Consider the following 23,759-nt stretch of genomic DNA (forward strand, 5'->3'; position numbering starts at 1 on the left):
TCATAGAAATAAAATTATTTGTTCCAAAAGCTGAAAGCAGCTGAGATTTCTAGCTGTGGTTACCATCGCAGCCATTTTAGCCCCAGTTCACTGTTTGTGACTTCAATCAAGATGTCACAGATGAGATTTTCAATGGCTTAGCCGCCTGACCATTAATGTGATTATCACCATAGTTACTGGATATACCTAAAATTTTGTATTACAAAATACATGATTTTCACAGGTAATATAGACAAACATTCAGCATTTACAAATATCCTTGTTATATGACCTCACACAGGTACAATGAACATTTCTTCATAAATATTACACAGAAGCAAACAGTTGTACACCTGACTACTGCTACTTGTCAAGCACAATAAATGTGATAGGAGGAACGATTGCAAATTGTCTAGAACATCTGCAATCACTCTGGGTAGCATTTCAACCCATTGTTTTTCAACTTCTGTGCCACTCTAGACAGAGGCTCGCCATATTCAATTCAGTACCGACCATGTTCCTCATGAGAACAGTTCATGCTGAACTTGCAGGCAAGTTCCCTCTCGAAGGGACAGTAGCAACCCCAGACCAGTTTCGGCCTTATTAGGCACTGTTAATGAGGTAGAGCTGGATGCCGAGGTACAGCGAGCTTCATCCTCCTACCTGGGCATACGTTTTGGCCACATAGAATGTTGCTTAAAACATGTAACATTTGCTAGGAGGACTGCTTGCAAAAGTCTAAATTATTGGCAAATTCTCTGAGAAGCATTAGGTGAGCTCCTGTCTAGAATGGGACATTGGGAGTGTGAAGTCACTGGTAGTCATGGTGGTGCTAAGTTTGCATTTGCATAGCTTACTGTAACTTTCAGGTCTAGGTTTGAGATTGCAACCCCGATGTCCATTTAAACGGAGTTTTAGGAGAATTTGGCCGTTTAATTTAAAATGTTTGCTAGCACCTGCTTTTAATAGAGAACCTTAACTTCCCTTAATGATATGTGGTCACTGATTTGTTTGGTTTTGTTCAAAAATAGTGTGACCAATGCCTGCAACATACTTGCACCCCTTAGCATGAGGTATGGTCTGTGGGCGCTGTGGAAGGACGGGGCAGCTGATAGATGTTCCATTTCTTCAGCAAGATAGAGGAAAGGGGAGAGTAGGGTAGTTGTTGTCAGGTTGATCATAACCTTCAGGGAGACCTGAGATCGAGCAACTTGAACGCATTTAGACAGCAGGCCCAACAAGACACCAGGCCTGGTCCTGTGCTAGACAGAGAGTGATATAGGTTGGAGGGAGGCCACATTTTTCAGTTCCTCCCCAGTGACAGTTTAGTTACTGTGGGTGACTAGGGGCACAAGAGAAGAACTAGCTCCTGAGATTTTTTTGCGGGCTCCCTACAGCAGTGTGCCCCATACTGCTCAAAGTCAGTCCAGGATTGGATGGCTTTTGTGTCAGTCTCATTTATTTTGCTCCTATTTGTTGCTTTGCTCCCTTTATTTGTTTGACACGCAGAAATGAGCTGTATTCTTTTTTACAGTGCCACTTGGGGATCACTAGAAAAATTGCAGCATAAATGTGGCAGAAGCAACAAAATCAATCTTGACAACCATTAAAAACTTCTTCATACAGTCTCTACCATCACTGGCATTGCCAATTGGCCTCTATTGTGTGTAATGATACAAGGGACCGATTGGAAGTGACAGTGCTTAATTTGACCGGCAAGCTTGCTTTTATGATGCTTGATTCCTTTTTTTCTGACATCAAATAAATGTGCGATATAAATATTTGCATATTTTTTAGCAGCAAGCTCCCGAACTGTGACATTTCACACAGAAGAAAAAAACACAGCCAATTGCATTACATTTTAAATTCAAACTGTTGGTTTGTGAATCAGTGCTGAAATAGAACTTCCTACATTTTTGCATTTTTTTATTTTCTTAGAACCGCTGAACAGGTTAATGCCAAAGGAATCAAAATTCTGAATTGAACTAACTTTTATCTTCATTTCAACTTTAGTTTAATTCTGTGTACCAATTTATGCTGTAGTGGATAACAAAAACTCCTACGAGAGTTTTGTTATCACTCAATACGTTTTCCTCCCATTAACCAGCCAGCATTACATTTTATAGGATAAACCCTAGTTGCATGTTTTATGGAAGGATAAATAAAAGTAAATATAAATATATTTACCTGCTGGAATGCTGTGGACTACCCTTGCTTCCCAAGATTGAGGTTTTTTTTTTGTTTATCGCGATGCGCAAATCACTGACATCACTGCAAATAAAAGTGAAAACAGACCAGTAGTCTGCTGTCAATTTCATTGATGCTCAGGTGGCATAACAATGTCCTCTTTCCAGCAGTATATCTCCCAAATGGATCTTTGCTTAGAGATTGGCCTGAGCAGGGATCCACCCATGAGACACTTGGGGGAGAGGGGAGGGTGGTAGGCAGGCCTCAAAAAATCTATTTGCCTACTTGCTATGGTAGTCAGGTTTTATTAGGGTGAGCTATTTTAGGGCATACTGGCCCAAGCTGTCCAAGAACAGGTGTTCCATTCTTTCAGAAAATGAGAGAGCAATAAAGATGACTTAAATCTTGTTTTTATCTTGTCACATTTTCTCTGAATTCAGAGGCAGAGGTCAAATGTCAGTGTATGTCTTCTCACAATTTGCTCCTTATTTTATTCTGGAGAGTGGTGTTTACTTTCCTTTCTACAAAGTTATAGAATTTTATAAAGTGAACTGTCTGAAAAATCGTGCTGTACAAAGAGTGTGAAATGAAAGGCTGTAGGATATCAAAATCTTTTCTGACAGACAACAATCAAATAGCTTGTAAATTAACTATAGTAACATTTTGAAATATATTTCAGTATTTATGAAAGCAATGTTTTGTAAGTATGATTAAATAAAAGATATTAATAGGATGAAAACAAATTAGGACACTTAGGGGGTCATTCTAACCCTGGCGGTCCGCGACCGCCAGGGCTAAAATGACGGAAGCACCGCCAACAGGCTGGCGGTGCTTCCCTGCCCATTCTGACCGCGGCGGTAAAGCCGCGGTCAGAAAAGGGGATCCGGCGGTTTCCCGCCGGATTTCCCCTGTCTGGGCTGAATCTCCATGGCGGCGCTGCAAGCAGCGCCGCCATGGATATTCCGACCCCCTTCCCGCCACCCTGTTCTGGCGGTTTTTACTGCCAGGAACAGGATGGCGGGAACGGGTGTCGTGGGGCCCCTGGGGGCCCCTGCACTGCCCATGCCACTGACATGGGCAGTGCAGGGGCCCCCTAACAGGGCCCCAGCATGATTTTCACTGTCTGCTTAGCAGACAGTGAAAATCGCGACGGGTGCAACTGCACCCGTCGCACCCCTGCAACACCGCCGGCTCCATTCGGAGCCGGCTTCTGGGTTACAGGGCCTTTCCCGCTGGGCCGGCAGGCGCTCCCTTGGCGGGCGCCCGCCGGCCCAGCGGGAAAGCCAGAATGGCCTCGCGGAGCGGGCAAGGTCGCCGCCCGCCAATGTAGGAATGACCCCCTTAGTGATGTGCAAATGATAAATATATTTGCAGCAACCCAATTTCCACAGATTATTGTCTATACGTTGTATAGTTTTATCAGTAAAACTGCATGTTAGTGGGAAGGTTTGTGTGAAGTTTTCCAATGGAAAATGTGCTGTTTGGAAATGGCAGTGCGCTTCACATCACACTTTAGTAATATACTAATTGCAAGTGAGTTTCTAAACATGAACTGAGAAACATTCCTGGCCCCGCCTTGAGGTAACCTAAGAGGCACGTCAGGGGTCATGTGTACCCTATATGTAGGCTAGCTTCTTATTATACATGGAGCAAATGTTTAGTCTATCAAATCAAACAAAATAGTTTTTTTGTACAGCAGAAATGCTGAACTCACAAATTTGATAATGCATATGTGATAATGCAGAAAAAGGCAGTTCTGTAAAATAAAATGTTTGCCTACAAGCACACAACTTGAGACCAGTTCAAAGGGTCAAGTACATTATAGTTTGGTCAACTAGATTATTCAAGTCACTATACCTGCAGGTTTGGCAACATTTTTAGGACTTTTTCAGGGCCTAATAGGGGTGTTAAGCCCCTGCTTACCCCCTGAGAAAGGCAGAAAGCCCTCTAGGCACAAGAGAACTCGCACATAAAAAGACAGACTATAGGACCTCATTATGACATTGGTGGCAAATGCCGCTTACCACCATGCTGACGGCCGCTAACATACCGCTGCGGTGGTGGATATCCATGTTCCATATTATGACACACACACACCAATCCGACAGAATACAGCCATACACACATGTCCGCCAGCCCAAAGGTCAGTGAAAAAGTGGCGGTACAAACACCCATACCGTTACGCCAACAAAACAACGCCCACCACATTATGACCCACAAATCACCACGGCGGACATTCAATGGTGGTAAACCATTGGCGGTACATACTGTTGCGCTCAGAATGGACACCCACATACAAAACAACAGCACATTGGCCAATACTAAAAACACACACCTGACATTCATACACCCACAACACCCACACCACTATAAAACATACACCCACATTACCCACAATCCTTTGCCAACAAAAAACAGACTGCAAGAGTTAGCCACTGACATCACAGAGACAGTTACACACACCACTTACACCCATAAATCCCTCACGCACCCCACATCACACCCCACCACAGTACTCAACCCACTCTCACCAACACATAACATCCAACATCCATGGCACCACAAAGGCACCACTGTTTCACTGAGGAGGAGTTAAGGGTCATGGTGGAGGAAATTGTCAGGTTAGAGCCACAGCTGTTTGGAGCACAGGTACAGCAGATATCCATTGCAAGGAAGATGGAGCTATGGCGGAGAATCGTGGACAGACTGAACGCCCTGGGACAGCACCCAAGAACCAGGGGCAACATCAGGAAGAGGTGGAACGACCTATGGGGGAAGTTACGTTTCATAGCAGCAAGGCACCAGCTCGCCATACTGGAGGACTAGTGGTGGACCCCCACAGCTCCCGGCATGGAAGGAGCAAGTTCTGGCATTACTGCATCCTGAGAGACTCGCTCGAGTAGCTGGAGGACTGGAAACTGGTAAGTCAATACTTACTACTTATCACCCCCATACCTGCATGCCATCACACCCCCTCACCCTCTCTCCCATCATTCCACTACACCCCACACACTGCACCTACACATATAACTAACCCCAATGCCAACCCATTGCATGCTATACCAATCCATGGACACCCCTCCCAGCCCTGCATGGACACCCATCACCAAAGCATGCACACCATAGGGAAACTATCACACAATACATCACCATACACAAACAAAGGGTGGCAGGGCAACAGCAACCATAGAGGGGAAGCCAGGGATGTACAATATGTCATACACATGAAGCATAATACATCACCCACAGGTATCTTGCCACGACTATCCAGTCCCCCAACAGAAGATGCCCCCAGTGATGACAGTAACTCTGGGCTTTAGGATCTGGATGACCAACCTGGCCCATCAGGGACCATTGAACAGTCAGTCACCCAAGCCCACTTACAGACCACCACAGAGCCTTCCCCCATTAGGGTCCAACACCACAGCACCCACTCAGCGTACCCACACCTCTGTCCCCAGGACACGTCAATCAGCAGTGTGCCCACCAGTACAGGGACCCCAGGCCACACCTCGCCCCCAAGACAATCAGGGACCTGGGGCCAGTGCCAGTGGGCACACCGTTCAGGGGACAGAGCCACAGGCCAACAGGGACACTGAGAGGACTGCTGTCCGCCGGGGGAGGACAGGACCAGGAAACCGACTCTCCAGGAGGCACTCTCCAGGAGGCACTCTCCGAGATCCTGGGAGCCTACCAACAATCCCAGGACACGATGGGTCAAATCCTAGACAACATGCAGGAGAACAGGCGGCTGCAGGAGGGACAGTATCAGGGGATCAGGGAGGACTTGCAGGCCATAAACACCACCCTGATCTCCATAGCAGGGGTGCTGGCAGACATGGCCAACATCATGAGGGAGGCATCAGCACACCAGCGAGCCCCTACCACTAGCCAGTCCTTCAACCAGCCCTCCGCTTCCGCTAGTGCGCAGGAGGACCTGCCAGAGGACCCACAGGTCACCAGCATCCTTCGCCCTGCAGAAGGTGACCCACCCTGCAAACATTCCCTGCAACCCAGACAGAAGTCAGAGACACTTGTCAAGACCACCACCAGGAAATGAGACTCTCCTGATTGTCCCCCTTGTGTACCTTCCTGTCACCTTGTCCACTTTGAACTGTCTTTGCTCCCCTTCCTATGGCCCCTTGGACACTGGACCTGTACTACAAACAAACTGGAACAATACCCTGGACTTTCCTCCCTCATCACCCCATTCCATTGCACTTCCCCTCAGTTTCTTTGCACTACAATAAACACCCTTGGACACAACTCGATTCCTTGTATGTCATGTTTTGAAAATGTGAATTCATGTTAACAGTTTCATCCATTGCAAATGTACTGTACATTGTGAGAACATAGAAATAATGTCCTGTAGCTGCCTGTAGTCAGCACATCAGTACGCAGTTGTTATTTCACCAACATCTGCAAAAGGACAAACCTTAGGTGACAGTAAGTAGAGTTAAAAGGAAGTGAATGGCATCATGCCACAGCCACACAGAATACACCAATAGTCATAGAAATGTTAAGTTGCACTGTCTCACTTGTGTGTCATTGGAAGTACTGATGGATAACTGATGTTCTGTTGTCCTCCTCCTCATCCTCAGCCACTTCATCCTAACTGTCATGAGGGTCTACTGCGGCCACAGGGGCATCTCCAGTCTCCTCCTCCTGCAGAAAAGGTACATGGGTCTGAGAGCCAGGTTGCGCAATATGCAGCATGCCACTACTATCTGGCAGACCTTCTTGGGTGAGTAGCACAGGGATCCACATGTCAGATGGAACCTGGCCTTCAGGAGGCCCAAGGTCATCTCGATGATCTGTCTGGTCAACCCATGTGCCTCATTATAACGTTCTTTAGCCCTTCTCCTGGCATTCCTCACAGGGGTCTTCAGCCACAATAGGTTTCGTTAGCCCGAGTCACCTGCAAGTATTGAGGGAGAACATTTAGCCACACACAGTCCTATGGGGTTGACACCAGGGGCAAACACTAACATACAGTAGGTGGGGACCAAGGCTCACCTATTTGCCACACCCTTTCCCTCTGTAGTTGGGCCATCACATTTGGGATGCTGCTATTCCTCAGAACAAAGGCATCATGCTTCTACCTAGTATACGTAGCATTGACATGGGAGATGTACTGTGTCTGCACATTCAGTGAGTGGAAACTCTTACGATTCCTGAACACCTGTTCATTCTGGCGGAGGGGACAAATGCAATATGTGGTCCGTCAATTGCACCAATAATATTGGGGATATGTCCCATTGCATAGAGTCCGGCTTTCACAGTGACCAAATCTTCCACCTGGGGGAAAGCTATGTAGCCACACATGTGTTTTACCAGGGCAGACAAAACTCTTGCCAGAACGATTGAGAACATTGTCTGTGACATTCATGCTGCTAAGCCCACTGTCACTTGGAAAGAACCAGTTGCCAGGAAATGGAGCACTGATAGAACTTGCACAAGAGGGGGGATCCCAGTGGGATGACGGATAGCTGATATAAGGTCAGGCTCCAACTGGGCACACAGCTCTGTGATTGTGGCCCTGTCCGCTCTATAGCCAAGTCCACCAGAGGTCTGTACACGTGGGTATGTCTCCACCTCCTATTCATCCCCAGCAGTAGGTATCTAAGGGACGCAAGAGTGAGTAGGGTGTCACAATTGGAACAACAAATCCACAACTGCAGTCCATATGGTGCACTTATGTACTGGGACAGTGTAAATGGTGAAGTAAGTGGAAATCTAATCTGTGACACATTTATTGTCCATAAACCTGTCCCCCCCCCCCCCCGAAATGGTGACCGCCTGTCCTGTATGTAGGGACAGGTGGAAGTGAGGTAATTCCACCAACGTTGAGCGTCATGGCGGAAGGCGGTCTTGCACCGTTGTGCAATTCCTCATTGGATAATATGGGGCCGTATGGAGTACAGAGGCCAATGGGGATCTATGCTGGGAGTGACGGTATACACCGCTGCAGACGTGACTGCCATTTTCTATCTGAATCCTCACTTGTTTCCTGCCCTTCAACAGAAGAACACCTACACTGCGTGTGCTGCTGTGACCTGTGTCTAGAACCTACAATGGCCCGTGTGACTGGGGAAAGTGCCCCAGCCTTCACTTCGGAGGAGTAGGAGCGACTGGTGGATGGGGTCGTACCCCAGTACAGACTGCTGTATGGGTCTTCAGTCCAACAGGTAAGTACATTTTGTGCACGATGCATGTGGGAAGGATGCATGGAGGTGTGTGTGCAAGCATCGTTTAAGGGGGTGGGGGGAATGTCTAGTGGCGGTGTACATGTTGTGCACTTGGCTATGTGTGTGCCAATGGTGATGGAAACGGTATGGTGGGCCATTTGTGTGACAGGCTGGACTGTTTGTCTAATGGTGCTCTCCTGTCTTTCTTGCCTCTGCGGGTCAGCGCTCATCAAAAGAAGGGAATATGGCGTGCCATCGCCAAGGACGTGCGGACCCTGAGGATCTATGGCTGGCGGAGCACCCGCTGTTGGAAACAGTGGAGGACCTGAGACACTGGGCATGGAAGACAGTGGATGGCCAGCTGGGGATGGCCTCCCAACGAGAAAGGGGTGCCCGTCTGACCCTGACCTTCCTGACCCATCGTGGGTCCCAGGAGTGCAGCAGTTGGCAATGTGTGGTCCTCATCTTGCCTTAGTGACTAGCCATATCACTGGTAGTGCAATGTATAGTGCTTAAGCCTGTTCCCTGTGTGTGATGGTGATCTGTATGCCAATAGTGGTGTTGGTGCAGTCATTGACCCAGTGTATCCTTTGTCTCCCCCCATTTCTTGTTTTGTCATCCTGTCCTTGTGTGCGTTAGCATCATCTGGTGGAGGAGAAGGGGAACCGGTGACAGAGAGAGCTGCATCCCACAGGACCCAGGAGGCAGAGTCCACCGATGCTGAGGGAACCTGTGGGACGGAGGGCAAGGGGAGCACTATGGCGGAGACTGGAGGAGACAACACAGACTCTGATACCTCCTCCGATGAAAGCTCCCTGGTGGTTGCGGACACCTCTGTGACCACCCCAGCTGCAGGTACAGCCGCCATCCCAGTACCAGCCCCACCCTCCCAGTAGCCTCTTAACGAGTTGCCCGTGCCCGCTTACCCATGAGGGTAGGCGTCTCCTTCACCCCAGGTACCTCAGGCCCTGCCCAAGTGAGCCCTGCTGTCCTCAGTGAGGAGGCTATTGACCTCCTGAGATCCACCTCTGTAGGACAATCAACCATTGTGAATGCCATCCAGGGGCTGGCATCCCAGAAACAGCAATGCACTGCATTCCTGGAGGGCATTTACCGTGGATTGGCGGCACAACAGAGTTTAATTCAGGCTCTGGCCTCCTCTCTGATGGCAGCCATTGTCCCTGTTTCTACCGTCCCCCCTCCAACTATCACTTCCCAGTACCATTCTCCTCAACCCCAACCCATCCCAGACACACATACAGATGAGCATGCACACAAGGCAACACCCAAGCGTGGCACGGGCAAACACAAGCACCAGACTTCATCCCACAAGCACTGACGCAAACACCATATAGTTGCGGACACGACGACATCCACTGCAGCCACTGTCTCCCCCTCCTCCTCCTCCTCCACCTCCCTTCCAATCACATCCACAATCACACCTGCATGCACTACATCAACATCCACCACAAGCATCACCACACCAAGCAGCACACACACCTCACTAGTAGATACCTCAACAACACCCATCCACTTGTCCCCTGTGTCCTCTCCCACCGTGTCAGTCCGCCCTCCTAAAGGACACAAACGCAAGCACTCAAACACCCATCAACCTCTCACACGCAAACTGCCCATGCACCTGCACCCAAGTCCAGCAGACATACACCTCCAACAACCACTCCCTGAACCTCCACTCCCATCCCTCCTCCCTCCTCCTTCCTCCCACCCCACTGTCCCTAAGATGCTTTTCCTTGCACAACTTGACCTCTTCCCTCCCCATCCCCCGTCCTGCCCATAGAACCAGGGTATCAACCAGCCAGCCAGCACCTCAGCCAAACAGTCCACGGGGACAATGGAGGCACCTCCTAGTTGTGGAGGCAGGACTGTGAGGGATTCCACTCCAACAGCCAGAAAGGGAAAGGAGCCCACAACACCTACAGCCAGGAAGGGGAAGGAGTCCAAACACCTATAGCCAGGAAGGAGAAGGAGTTCACAACACCTACAGCCAGGAAGGGGAAGGAGCCCACAACACCTGCAGCCAGGAAGGGGAAGGAGCCAACAACACCTAGAGCCAGGAAGGGGAAGGAGCCCGCACCTCCTGCCAAGGAGGGACTGAAGCCCTCAACTCCATTTGAGGCTGAGAGGGTGAAACCACCACCACTGCCACCATCTGTGGTCACGGAGCCCTCACCACCAGTACAGGCAGGCAGGAGGCACCATCGCCTGTTGTCACAGAGCAACTCTCATCACCAGCTGAGGCAGTGCAGCTATCACTGCCAGCAGAGGCAGGCCAGGAGGCACCATCACCTGTTGCCACAGAGCAGCCCTCACCACCAGCTGAGGCAGTGAAGCTATCAGCACCAGCAGAGGAAGGCCAGGAGGCACCATCACCTGTTGCCACTGAGCAGCCCTCACCACCAGCTGAGGCTGTGCAGCTATTACCACCAGCGGAGGACATGTAGGCCACCCTCCAAGGACTACTGCACAAGGGGCCCCCTCCAGAATTAGTTTGCATGTTCCCCAGCTCACAGACTGTGACCTTGCATTCCCCAGCAAAGACAAATGGGCATGGAACCCCCTCCAGAACCAGTGGGCATGTTCCCCAGCTCAGAGACTGTGACCTTGCACTCCCCAGAAAAGGCAAATGGGCATGGAGCCCCCTCCAGAACCACTTGGCATGTTCCCAAGCTCAGAGACTGTAACCTTGCACTCCCCAGCACAGACAAATGGGCATGGAGCCCCCTCAAGAACCAGTGGGCAAGTTCCTGTATTTGGCTGAGGTGCACCCACATCCCCCTGAGGTGCCTGCCCACTTTCAAAATGATGCTCCTGCAGTTTTCTCTCTGGATGATGTCAGGATACAAGCTGGGCCTTGGACTGTGCCCTGTGGCCTTGTGTGCCCTTATGACTTTGGACTGGGCATTGGCCATTTGTGAACATTTGTATATATTTGGTTTGTGTGGTGGGTTTTGCTACGTTAACACATTTTCTTTACATCCGTACTCTGGTCCTTGTGTTATTCTGCTGCGTGTCGCGTGCCATTGGTTTACGTCTGCAGCTGGTGTGTGTCTGGTGTGCGTGTGTGTGTCACTCTCGTTTTCCTCCCTCCCTCCCTTGTGTGCTAGGCGACTGTACTCACCATTGTCGTCTTCGTTGGCGTTGGTGTTCCAGGTGGAGCATAACATAGAAGATCATCGGGAAGACGTGCAGATCGGGTTCCATGGAGGCGTTGTTCTTCCCTTTGTCTCCGATGGTGAGTCCTTTCTCTTCTGAGCTCTGTTTTTGCCAGGCTTTTGATGGCGTTGGTACCGCTACTGAAAAGCTGGTGGATTGGTCTGTCTTAATATGGTGGGCGGTACTTTTTCTTCCGCCTGGCTGTTGACAGCTACTACCGTGGTGAGTGTTGTTTCTGCCCTGGCGGTTGGTTTGGTACATTGGCTGTGTATGGGAGTTCTCACCACCATGGTCCTATTTTGGCGGTACTTACCACCAGCCTGTTGGTGGTATTACCGCCACTTTATCACTCACCGCCAGGGTCATAATGAGGGCCATAGTATCATTTTATGTGCAGAGTTCTCCTACCCTACTGTAGAGACTCCACGCTTGTAAAATTACTATTAAAATGCAGGTTTGTGAATTTAAAAAAAACATGAACTTACACAAAAGTGTAAGTTTACTTTCGTGAATCAGGCTCTAAGTGATTTTCACAAAATCACAGGATGCAGAGCCAAGCCAAGACTCGCACACTGTTCCCCCTGGTCCAAATTCAGCAACTCTGGCCGTAATGCCAAATCGTCATTGCTGGACCTGGCCCTTTTTGCGGGTTCATCCCCAGACTTTTTGCCTCCTTCCTCCTATTTTCTTCTGACCTTTTGGTGTTGGCTATAGGACTCTGAGCACTTTATCACTACTGATCAGTGCTAAAGTGCAGGTGCTCTCCCTACTGAAGTTGGTATGATTGGCTTATACCTAATTGGCACATTTAATTTACCTGTAAGTCCCTTGTACAGTGGTATCCCTATACCCAGGGCCTGTAAATTAAATGCTACTAGTGGGACTGCAGCACTGCTTGCACCACCCACTGAAGTAGACTTTCAAACCTGTCTGAGGCCTGCTAGCGCAGGGCCTGCATGCATAGTTTACTGCCACAGGGATCTGGCATCTAAATTTACCTGCCAGGCCCTGAACTCCCCTTTTACTACATGTAAGTCACCCCTAAGGTAGGCCCTAGCTAGCCCTATGGGCAGGGTGCTATGTATGTAGAAGTCAAGACGTGCCTAGTAGCGTGGCCTGTCCTGGTAGTGACAAACAGCATATTTGGTTTCTCACTGCTGTGAGTGCTGCCTTCTCATAGGATTGCAGTGGAAATGCCGTGCCTTATGTGTAGGGGGTATTTTCTGATTTATGAGGGATAGCGTAGGATTGTTTGGGATGGTTGTAATGGTATTAAGAAATGCTGCTTACTGGTGTAGTTGCGTTAATTATTACCCTTACAGAAATGCCACTTCTAGAAAATGAGCATTTCTCTGTGTTTATGACTGGTGTTTTGCAGCTTGACTTCAATCCATGTCTGGGCAGAGTGACAGTTGGGCTTTGTGCATACTTTTCATACAGCCTGTACAAAGGGAGGGTGGAGGTGTCACAGAGGTGCATCTGATTTTGAATAGTCTTCCTCAGCTGAGAGAAGAGGGAGGCGGGCATACATGCATCTGTAAAGGCTGTGGCCTGGCCTCACACAAAAGGGTAATTTACCCCCAACTGATGTTTGGAGCCTGTGCTGGAGGAGAGAGGAGGCACTCCCAGAACCAGTTGTAACTGGTTGGAACCTCCTCTCCCCTTCTTTGTGAAACCACTGCAAAACTGATTATAAGTACAGGAGATTTTTCCCCACAATTTGGAGAACACTTTGATTTACCTGAAACTGGACACAGAATGCTGCTGGAGGGACTCACCAGGAACCGCCATGGACTGCTGCTGCTGTGCTGACCTGTGACCTGCTGGGTCATAGGAGAAACTACCAACTGCCTGCATCCATCTTGTGCTGGCCTGCTAATGAGCCCTGCCGCCCTGTGCTTCCATCTTGTTGTGTCCCCCAAAGGCTGAGTGCTGTGGCCAATGCCGTCTGCAACCTTTGGATTTCACCCTTAAAGTGCATGAGGAGCACTTTTCTTGCTATAGGTGTAGCGCTTGGAGAGCGCTTTTCTCGCTGCCCTAGCACCTTGAGAGTGTTTCTCTTTTAATTACTTATCATACGGAGGAGCGCTTTTAGTGAATTCTGCAGCTGAGGATCACCGCCGCAATCCGGGCATTTATCCGACATGAGCGCGGCGAAAGCGTGCAGTGTCCTGTGCCCCCAGGCTCATTGTGGTCCAGGGGGCCCAGAGATCGCAGGCCCCAGGAGAAACCCCGATATAAGAAACAGAGGCGGTGTGTCCCAACCCACTCCCCCAATATAAGAACAGCCCCTGTTGGAAAAGCCCCCAGTTACTTTGTGGCACGTGAAGTGCCTTTCACATCCAAAACAGGTACTTTTTATGGACCATACATATTATAGATGTTCCTGGTATGGGCGTGCTGGGACTTGTAGGCAACCTGTTTCTTATATGAAGAGCCATATGTGTTTGCTAATGTTCCTGGTATGGGCATTTATGATGATTTCAGGACAAATGCATTTTGCTATTGTTCCTTTTATGGACATTCCAGAATAATATGTTTCATTTCATACCATAGTTTTTGTAATGTTCCTAATATGAGCATATATGATATTTTAATGACAAGTGCATTGCTTTAGTATTGTTCTCCTGACTACTGCTTATGTTGAAGAATAAGTAGTAACCTGTGTGTTATGTATGACTACTGCTGGTTTCCGCAGAGTAATAGTGTGTTTAAAGTTCTGACAGCTGCTTGGGTAGCAGGTGTAGGAAAGTACCATCTTGCCTGGCATGTTACCCCCATATTTCACTGTATATATGTTGTTTTAGTTGTATGTGTCACTGGGACCCTGCCAGCCAGAGCCCCAGTCCCTCCTGGGCCACAGCAGCATCCAAAAACCCTAACCGCGACCCTTGCAGCTAGCAAGGCTTGTTTGCGGTCTTTCTGCACGGAAACACTTCTGCACGACTCTTCACGACGTGGGCCATCCATCCTCCAAAGGGGAAGTTTCTAGCCCTTGTCGTTCTTGCAGAATCCACAGCTTCCACCATCCGGTGGCAGCTTCTTTGCACCCACAGCTGGCATTTCCTGGGCATCTGCCCACTCCCGACTTGATCGTGACTCTTGGACTTGGTCCCCTTGTTCCACAGGTACTCTCGTCAGGAAATCCATTGTTGTTGCATTGCTGGTGTTGTTGTTTCTTGCAGGATTCCCCTTTCACGACTTCTGTGCTCTTTGGGGAACTTAGGTGCACTTTGCACCGACTTTTCAGGGTCTTGGGGTGGGCTATTTTTCTAACCCTCACTGTTTTCTTACAGTCCCAGCAACCCTCTACAAGGTCACATAGGTTTGGGGTCCATTCGTGGTTCGCATTCCACTTCTAGAGTATATGGTTTGTGTTGCCCCTATCCCTATGTGCCCCCATTGCATTCTATTGTGACTATACACTGTTTGCACTGTTTTCTATTGCTATTACTGCATATTTTGGTATTGTGTACATATATCTTGTGTATATTTGCTATCCTCATACTGAGGGTACTCACTGAGATACTTTTGGCATATTGTCATAAAAATAAAGTATCTTTATTTTTAATATATCTGTGTATTGTGTTTTCTTATGATATTGTGCATATGACACTAGTGGTACTGTAGGAGCTTCACTCGTCTCCTAGTTCAGCCTAAGCTGCTCTGCTAAGCTACCTTTTCTATCAGCCTAAGCTGCTAGACACCCCTCTACACTAATAAGGGATACCTGGGCCTGGTGCAAGGTGTAAGTACCACTACAAGCCAGTCCAGCCTCCTACAGCAGGGTATTACTGACATGTTGTGTTTAATTATGTCATGTACAATACAATTTATTTTTATATAACTTGGTTTTGTGTTTCCTTTGTGGTGGGGATAGTGCATCACGTGTGTTGTGTGTGTTGTGCAAATCTTTACAAATTGCCTCTAGGATTGCCTCTAGGATAGGCATGACTGCTCGTGCCAAGCTACCAAGGGGGTGAGCAGGGGTTATCTTGTATGTGTAACTCCCTTGCCCTGACTAGAGTGGGTGGGTTCTGCCTGGCTTAGGTGCATACCCAAGCCAACCAGAAACCCTATTTCTAACATTCATATAAAAATGGCAAATCAAGGATCCCCCTATATGGAATGATAAAAGAAAACTTGGAAGTTTTCTATAATCACTACATTTGGGTTGCCACCTGGCCAGTTTTCTACCAGCACCACCAGTATTTTAATGTCCCGGCCAACACATAAATATGCAAAGTCACCTAATGCTGGTATTTGTAGCCCTTATCTGTACATGCTTCGAACAGCAAATAAATGTCAAGTGTTTTTAAACATCTTCTAGTGCTGCATTAACAACCTCTAACTAATAATTAAAGTAAACAAGACAGAGCAGTCATGTTCCAAAAGAATGCATTTGATTTTGTTTTTAGTCCTATTTGGAATCATGTCCGGACCTTTGTAGACTCTTAAAAAACAATAAATGGACGGTATTTTTCTGGAAAGGTGGCAACCCTATTTACATAGTATCAGCCTGTTTCCAGTTTGGCCGACAGAGATCTGTCAACGTCAGACCTCCCGAAACTAAGGAGATGATCCCAAACTTGCCACCTTTTGACAAAATCCACTGGTGCTGGGGCCAAGTCACATGCCCAGCACCTCAGCAGGTCCTTCAGAACTCTTTTATCCCATGACTTGCTCTCCCTTTCCACTGCGAGGCCAAGAGGCCTCCTTGTGGTGTTCGGGAGAGTGGCTGGTGCAAGTGTATAAAGAGAGATATTAGTGTGTCAGACTGACGTCCCTCACATACTACATCATGACACTTGTCATGACTCCCCAAGAGGCAGAAACAAGGAGAGGGCTACACCCACTACATTATCTGACAAACTTGTGACCTCTTCAATCGTGGGAATGATAGAGCAGAGTATGGGTTCAGTACAGCACTGTCAGAGTCAGTGCTTACAAGTCATTTTTAAAGATGCAGTGTACACAGCTCCAGAGTTCATCTGTAGGAGTTCTGAATTGCGTGACAAATGTTTTCAGTGCAGCAATACGGGGACAGCAATGCATTTGTGTTACTTTGACGCCTAATGAGTTACATTTGGCAGGGCTGCATATTGGCCAGACTAATGGTGGTAGCCTCTCCTCATGCACGAGTTTCCTGAGCTGGACAGAGCTTTGCAATGTTGTTCATCCTCGTTCTTATCGCTCTTACACCCACATCTCCTGACACCTTACACTTTCTGACCGCAGATAGGGCGGCAGTCTCCCAGGATTTTCATTTTCAGGATGTCCGTACCACGGATCCTGGGCTGGAAGTTGTCATGGCTGCTGAGCTGGGGTGGAGGTTAAGTGAGAAGCCCTTTTCTCAAGAGGTGAAGGCCCATATTTATACTTTTTGACGCTAAACTGCGCTAACGCAGTTTAGCGTAAAAATTTTTTGCGCCGTCTAACGCCATTCTGAAGCGCCATGCGGGCGCCGTATTTATGGAATGGCGTTAGCCGGCGCAAGCAGACCGGCGCTGCCTGGTTTGCGTGGAAAAAAACCACGTACACCAGACAGCGCCGGCGTAGGGGGAAAATGGCGTATGGGCGTCTTAAAATGGGGCAAGTCAGGTTACGTCGAAAAAATCGTCGTAACTCGACTTGCGCCATTTTTTTTCGACGCCCATCCCCCATCAACATGACTCCTATCATTGTAAAGATAGGAGTCATGCCCCCTTGCCCAATGGCCATGCCCAGGGGACTTATGTCCCCTGGGCATGGTCATTGGGCATAGTGGCATGTAGGGGGGCACAAATAAGGCCCCCCTATGCCACAAAAAAAAATTGAAAAATAACAAAAATTATACTTACCTGAACTTACCTGTACTTCACTGGGATGGGTCCCTCCATCCTTGGGTGTCCTCCTGGGGTGGGCAGGGGTGGCAGGGGGGGTCCCTGGGGGCAGGGGAGGGCACTGTGGGCTCATTTTGAGCCCACTTGTCCCTTTACGCCATCCCTGACCCAGGTGTTAAAAAGCGGCGCAAATGCGCCGTTTTTGGCCACGCCCACTCCCGGGCGTCATTTTTGCCCGGGAGTATAAATACCACGTAAAGGCCTGGGAGTCATTTTTTTAGACGGGAACGCCTCCCTTGCATCTCATTAACGCAAGGAAGGGGTTCACGCTAAAAAATTACGCTCACTCCGGGCACTTTGGCGCCCGAAGCGTCTAACGCCATAGTATAAATATGGCGTTAGTTGGCGTTAGTTTAGCGTCGAATTTGCGTCGAAAAAAACGACGCAAATTCGGCGCAACCAGAGTATAAATACGGCCCGAAGTTTCCTGAACTCATAGTAAAGCCTTCACTCATTCCTAACAACTGACAGGGGTTTGTTAACATTTATAACCTGCCATTACATCTTTGAACACACATTTTGCAAGTGAAAAGTCTGTCACATTTTATGCAGATTCGTCAAAAATCACTAAATTTATAAGCTAATCAAAATACCGCAAGTTAACCACTTCATTTTCTTATTCAAAATTGCGCGATCTAATTCGCATAAACTAAAACTTTAATGAATTGAAACACAATATTTGATCAAATTACAAAGCACTTTCCCTGTCTCTGGGGTTTGCCCCCTCTTCCACGTGAACATTGCTGCAGATTCAATATGATGGAAACATAAATACAAGCTCCTCAACAAGCTATCCTATTGCTCTAAACATTCAAACCTGAGTGATTGAACTCTCATATTTCATGCTCCGTAATCCAACCGACAAGACATGCAAAAGAAATTACCACTTCACACCAAATCACAAAAGTCACGACTGCTGAGTAAAGTTTTATGCAATTCTGTTCAATGTTTTGCAGCAGGAAGTTTCCTACAGGTGCATAAATGGAAATGCTCATTTTTTACCCTCAGCTTAACCTTTGAGCCTTGGACAGATGTCCATGAAACTGGACATGCCAATACTTGACTTACTGAGCCAAGCTAGAGCCACAGCGCACGCAGATTCATCAATGGGTGGCAAAGTTATTAGTTAACCTAAGAAGCCTTTTTAAGAGAGTGCACCTCAACCATAACTACAAAGTCAACAATAAGTATTTTTCTGCTTGCTTATAACTCAGGTGCCGTTTGATGAACCTGCACAAAACTCTCCAAATAAATAGCTTTCAAAGTTATCTCAGATAGGAAATTTCGTAGTCTGCTATAATAGAAGCAGCTAAATAGACATTTACTCATATTAGTACCTTTTAGTTGGTATGAATCCACTGAGTAATGTAGGAGGTAATTGCATTGCAAAAGGGAGTGAGACGGGATTTATAGTGTTAATTACACAGGGATTTTTGTATAATTTGTTGATTCAGACTCTCAAATCCTGTGAGATTTATACCTTTAAAAAATAATCAGATCTTACTGGGAATAGGAGCCCTTTTTTCCTTTTCCACTGATCCTCTGAAGATTTCAGTATCCTGAAAATCTGATTGCCTGACAGCAGCAGATTTTTTTGTTTTTGATTTTTTGGAGACCATTACAGAATGGCAACCTAAAGTATACAAGATGGACGGAGTGCTTGAATTAATTTCAGCCACTGGTAATTGTCCGTGACCCCATCATTCTTCTGCTCACCATGCCACCTCAGTTTGGACCCAGCCATCTGCAAATCAATCTTGAACCTGCTCAGATGGGAGCAGCCCAGTGAAAACTGCCAGACCACATCCTTCCCGGACCAGACCACAAGCAACTTAAGACCAATTTTACACGAGTTAGGGGTCATCAGTCATATGTTGCTTGATTCCAGTAACACAGTGTGCATGGGACCAAGGTCTTGCCATACCCATCCAACTTAGGATGACACGCAGAATTTTGCAAAAAATGTATAGATGGGATGCTTAAATTAATCTAAGCCACTGGTAATTACTCAGGGTTACATCACATTGTTCATTTGCACCATGCCACCTCAGTTTCAACCCATCCATATGCAAATCAGTCTTGACCCAGCTCCAATGAGAACACGTCATGTAGAATTGTTAAACCAGATCCTCCCTCAACCAGAAAACAAGCTACCTAGAACCAGTTTCAGTCTAGATAGGGCTTATCAGCCAAGTATAGCTTGGTTCCAGTGACACAGTGTGCACTGGACCTATGTCTGGGCATACCCATCCCACTTTGGGTGATACCCTAGTGTATGCAAAAAGTGATGGATGGGATGCTTAAAACTGAGGTGGCAATGTGTGCAAGTAACCATGGTTTGGGATGTGGCCAGAGTAATTAATAGGGGCTGAGACTGATAAGATAAAAGCCTTCCATTCATCACTTTTTTGTGTATTTGATTACAGAAAGGGAGGCACACCCAAGGTCATGAGCAGCTGGTTCATTAGACAGGAACTTTACAGGGCCAGGCTACATGCAGCGGTTTGCCCAGGTCTATGCAGTGCAGTTCCCCATGCCCAGCATATTTCAGGGACTTCAGCCAGAGCCCACTACTGTGTGTAGCTGGTTCGGTGACAAATGGGGATGTTAGAGGACCTGTCTGCATGCCAGTTTCTTCACCTAAAGCCTGCTGTATGAGGCCTAAGGCACTGTGAAGAGCTATTCCAATCATGTAGGGGATGGCCGGAACAGGGCTTGACAAAGAGCTCAAGCCACAAGACAGGCCCTTCCAACCAGTGCTGTGAAATGCCTGTGCAGTGTGGGTTGGTCACATTGTGGGTTGAGTGTAAGAGAAATACGCCTTTACAGTTATGGTTAAGTTTCCATTGAAAGAGATTTTGTTTCAAATTTGGTGCCTTTTGACAAATCTGCACAAAACTTTCCAGTCTATAAGTTGATCCACTTTGGGTTCTTCATGGCAAGATATGTATAAACAGGAACTGAAAAAGGGGGGCTCTCAAAAGAGACTTTTCTAATTTTAACTCACATAGGGTTGTATAGGGAAAACACGTCTGATCAGAATTAAACCAATCTTGGCGTTTAAATGCCTTGGCTTCGTTTGGTGCAATGATGTGTGGCCCCTGCCCAGTCCACAGTGTTGCTTTTCATGCCCTACAAGCAATGATGACAAGAAAGGGTATAGGTTCAGGGCTCAGTACCCAGTGGGTATGAGATACTGTGGACAGGGCAAAGTAAACTATCTTCTTATTTTAGGACTGATTCTGTGTACATGTGTTGGCCCAGAATGTACACTATAAAGTAGATGATTAAAAAACATAACCTTGAAATCTACTGAGCACACCTTACTTAAGGTTCGTTAAGATTGTGGTTCAAGCCGGTAGATGAAGTTTTCAGCAATTCTGCAGTTGCAGGGAGTTGTTCATATGTGCCAGAGGTAATAAACCCCTGAAGTTCACGGGCTAAGGTACCCGCACTACTGCCATACACTGCTCATGACTTAACACATGATATCACAGTTTACGTCAAAACGGATAATGATAACATCACTGATTTTTAGCTAACATTTTGGCGCTAATCCTAAACAGCACATCAATAGCGTAAAAACTGTTGACGCTATATCTGCTACTCTGTGCCACAGTGTGCCGTATATTAAATGCGGTGCACACATGGTGGCAGTAGGAGGGGAGCTGAGGGGCCCCAAGTTCCCTGCGACAGTTAAAGTGGGAGCTGGTGGGAAGTAGGTGCAACAGTCACCTACACAGACAAGTTTCCTCCACCTGCAGGGGGTGGATGTCCAGCAATCCCAAACACCCACACTATAGCTAGCTATTGGAACACATATATAGAGACAAGAACAGAGTCAAGGCCTTTCATCAAGAGGGCCACAGAAGGTTAAAAAGTGTGCCTATTGAACTACATAGTTTTGAGAAGCTACGGGAAATGTGGCAACCGCATGTGCATTAAGAATTAAACACAATTCCCAAATATGGGAAGTTGTGCATGGTAGTTAAGTGTTTGTGCCTACAAATGAACGAGATAGCTCTGTACTTCTTGGGGCCACCTGCCATGATCTGAGATTTGTTAAAATTAGTTGATAAATCCAGATCGGTCACATTTTTTATTTATTTGTATGCATTTGACAACAGATCACAGATATAATCTATAATATAAACAGGAATCAGAGGTCACCCACGTCTACACTACAAATGAAGAAAAAAAAACAAGTGTACATTGTGATAGCCGCAGTACGACACATACAAAATAGTGTAGCAAAAAGTAAGCCACAATTCCCTCGCATCTCCCTAGTTCCAAATTCACTCATGTCTCTTCTGGATGTGACAGAAAGTATGCGGTGAGAGGGCCCCACATGTCCTTCGGTCTCGAGGTCAGCAGAAGTTCCTCTGCATGCAACTCAAGCTGTTCGACAGTACACCATATCCACCAACCACCATTGTTTAGTTGGTGTCGCTCTAGATCCCCAGTAAAAGGCCACTCTCCGCTTTGCCAGCAGCAAGGCCACTGATACAAATTTACGGATAGTCGGTTGCATATTCTTGTCCAGCCCCAGGAGACATACTGTTGGATCACAGTCTGTCCCATCAGCATATCTATCAAGGCCATAGTGACTTGCGTCAAATAATTCATAACAGAGTTAAGTGCCAGGCCAGATGGAAAAAAACAACACCGTCCGCCCAACATCTCATACAGTGTAAAATACACTATGGGTAGGAATTTGAATTGGGTTATCCATTAAGTTACATTCAGAATAAACTATATGGAGTTGTTCACAGCAAAACTTCCAATCTGCGCTCATGATGGGTCTGCGAGTGTCACTGGTAAGCAATGTATATAATGTTCTGAGCATGGGTGGCTCATCTGGAAAGCAAGGGTATAGAGCACACAGTGCAGCCATAGGGTGATGATGTGTAAACGTCAGTAGTGGTGTATGCCGCTGGGTGTTATCCAGGGAGATAAAGGTACCATTTAGGTAGACATCTTCCATGGTGTTTAGGTCTGCACTAGTATGTATTTGCATCACCATCTTTTCCTGAGCAGCCAAAATGGAAGGATGGTCATGCAGTGGCATAAAACGACAATGTTCCCGTCCGCCCCCCACCTCCGAAATCTCTCCAGGCTGTTAGAGTAAAGTGTAGTGTATTAATCTCTGCTCCTGTTATTCCCTCATGTTTATGCACTAGAAGGGCAGAAAGCAAGGCTGAGGAATCATCGTCATATTGTACTGCTATGTGTGGTGTATAGTTGTGGGGTGCGTACCAATATTATGCAAAGTGAGCCTGTATAAACGAAATGCTTATTGAAAGGAGCTGGACCCGTTAGGCTAAAGCAGCGTCCCATTGTCGTATTACACAGGCCAGTGGCTCCAGTATTATTGCAAAGAGCAATGGCGACAGGGAGCATCCCTGTCTCGAGCCTCTACATGCCGAGAATCCATCAGAGGTGTGTCCATTAAAACACACCTGTGCCCCTGGTTCTGTGTGTAATAGCCAAATCCAGCAGATAAATATTTCAGGCATACCCATGTGGGATAGTATTTGAAACATGTATGTCCAGGCAATAGAGCTGAAAGCCGTAGGGGCGTATAAGAGGACAGCTGCTGCGGGCTCTGATGGTCCCAGTTGATGCAATAGGATAAAAAGAGTTTGCGATTATGTGTGGTAGATCTAGCTGGTAAAAACCAGATTGATCCGACAGCCCTAAATTGGGAAGTAAGGGTTAGAGCCTTGCGGCAAGTATTATAGCCAAGATTTTCATGTCTATATTAATGGGGGACAGTGGCCCATAGGATACTCACTGGTCAGGCTTTTATCTGGTTTTAATAGTACAACTATTAGTGATTTCTGCAGCGTGGGGGAGGGGGGGTAGCATCTTCTTAAGAAAGGCTTCCTCATATATGGTGTGAAGATGGGGGAAGCCCAGGCGCCTTAGTATTCGGGGGAGCACAGATGGTATCCTTTACCTCTTCTCACGTTAGGGGCTGCAAAAGGAATTAATGCTGCCTGTGGGAGAGCCTCGCCAAAGCTATATCTTCCGGATAATCATTTAACTGACTTTCAGTGGCAGTCGTGCAAAGGCCACATAGTTTAGAGAAGAACTGCTTAAATACAGCAAGGATGGAGGGCATATCATAACACTTCCGAGCCTTCAGAGTAAACATTTTAATAACAAGCTCCTGGTTCCTTGGTGCCTGGAGCTTCTCGGCTAGGGTGTGTCCGAGCAACTGCCTTCCCCATACGCTCCGGCCACGTGGCGTTTGCACAGGAACTGTGCTTCTTGCATTGCAAGATCATGAAATATGGTGACATTTTCACATATAGTTGCCAGTGTAGCCTGTAGGGGACAGCTTTCT

The sequence above is a fragment of the Pleurodeles waltl genome, chromosome 4_1, assembly GCF_031143425.1.
Source record: "Pleurodeles waltl isolate 20211129_DDA chromosome 4_1, aPleWal1.hap1.20221129, whole genome shotgun sequence".
Classification (NCBI taxonomy): Eukaryota; Metazoa; Chordata; class Amphibia; order Caudata; family Salamandridae; genus Pleurodeles; species Pleurodeles waltl.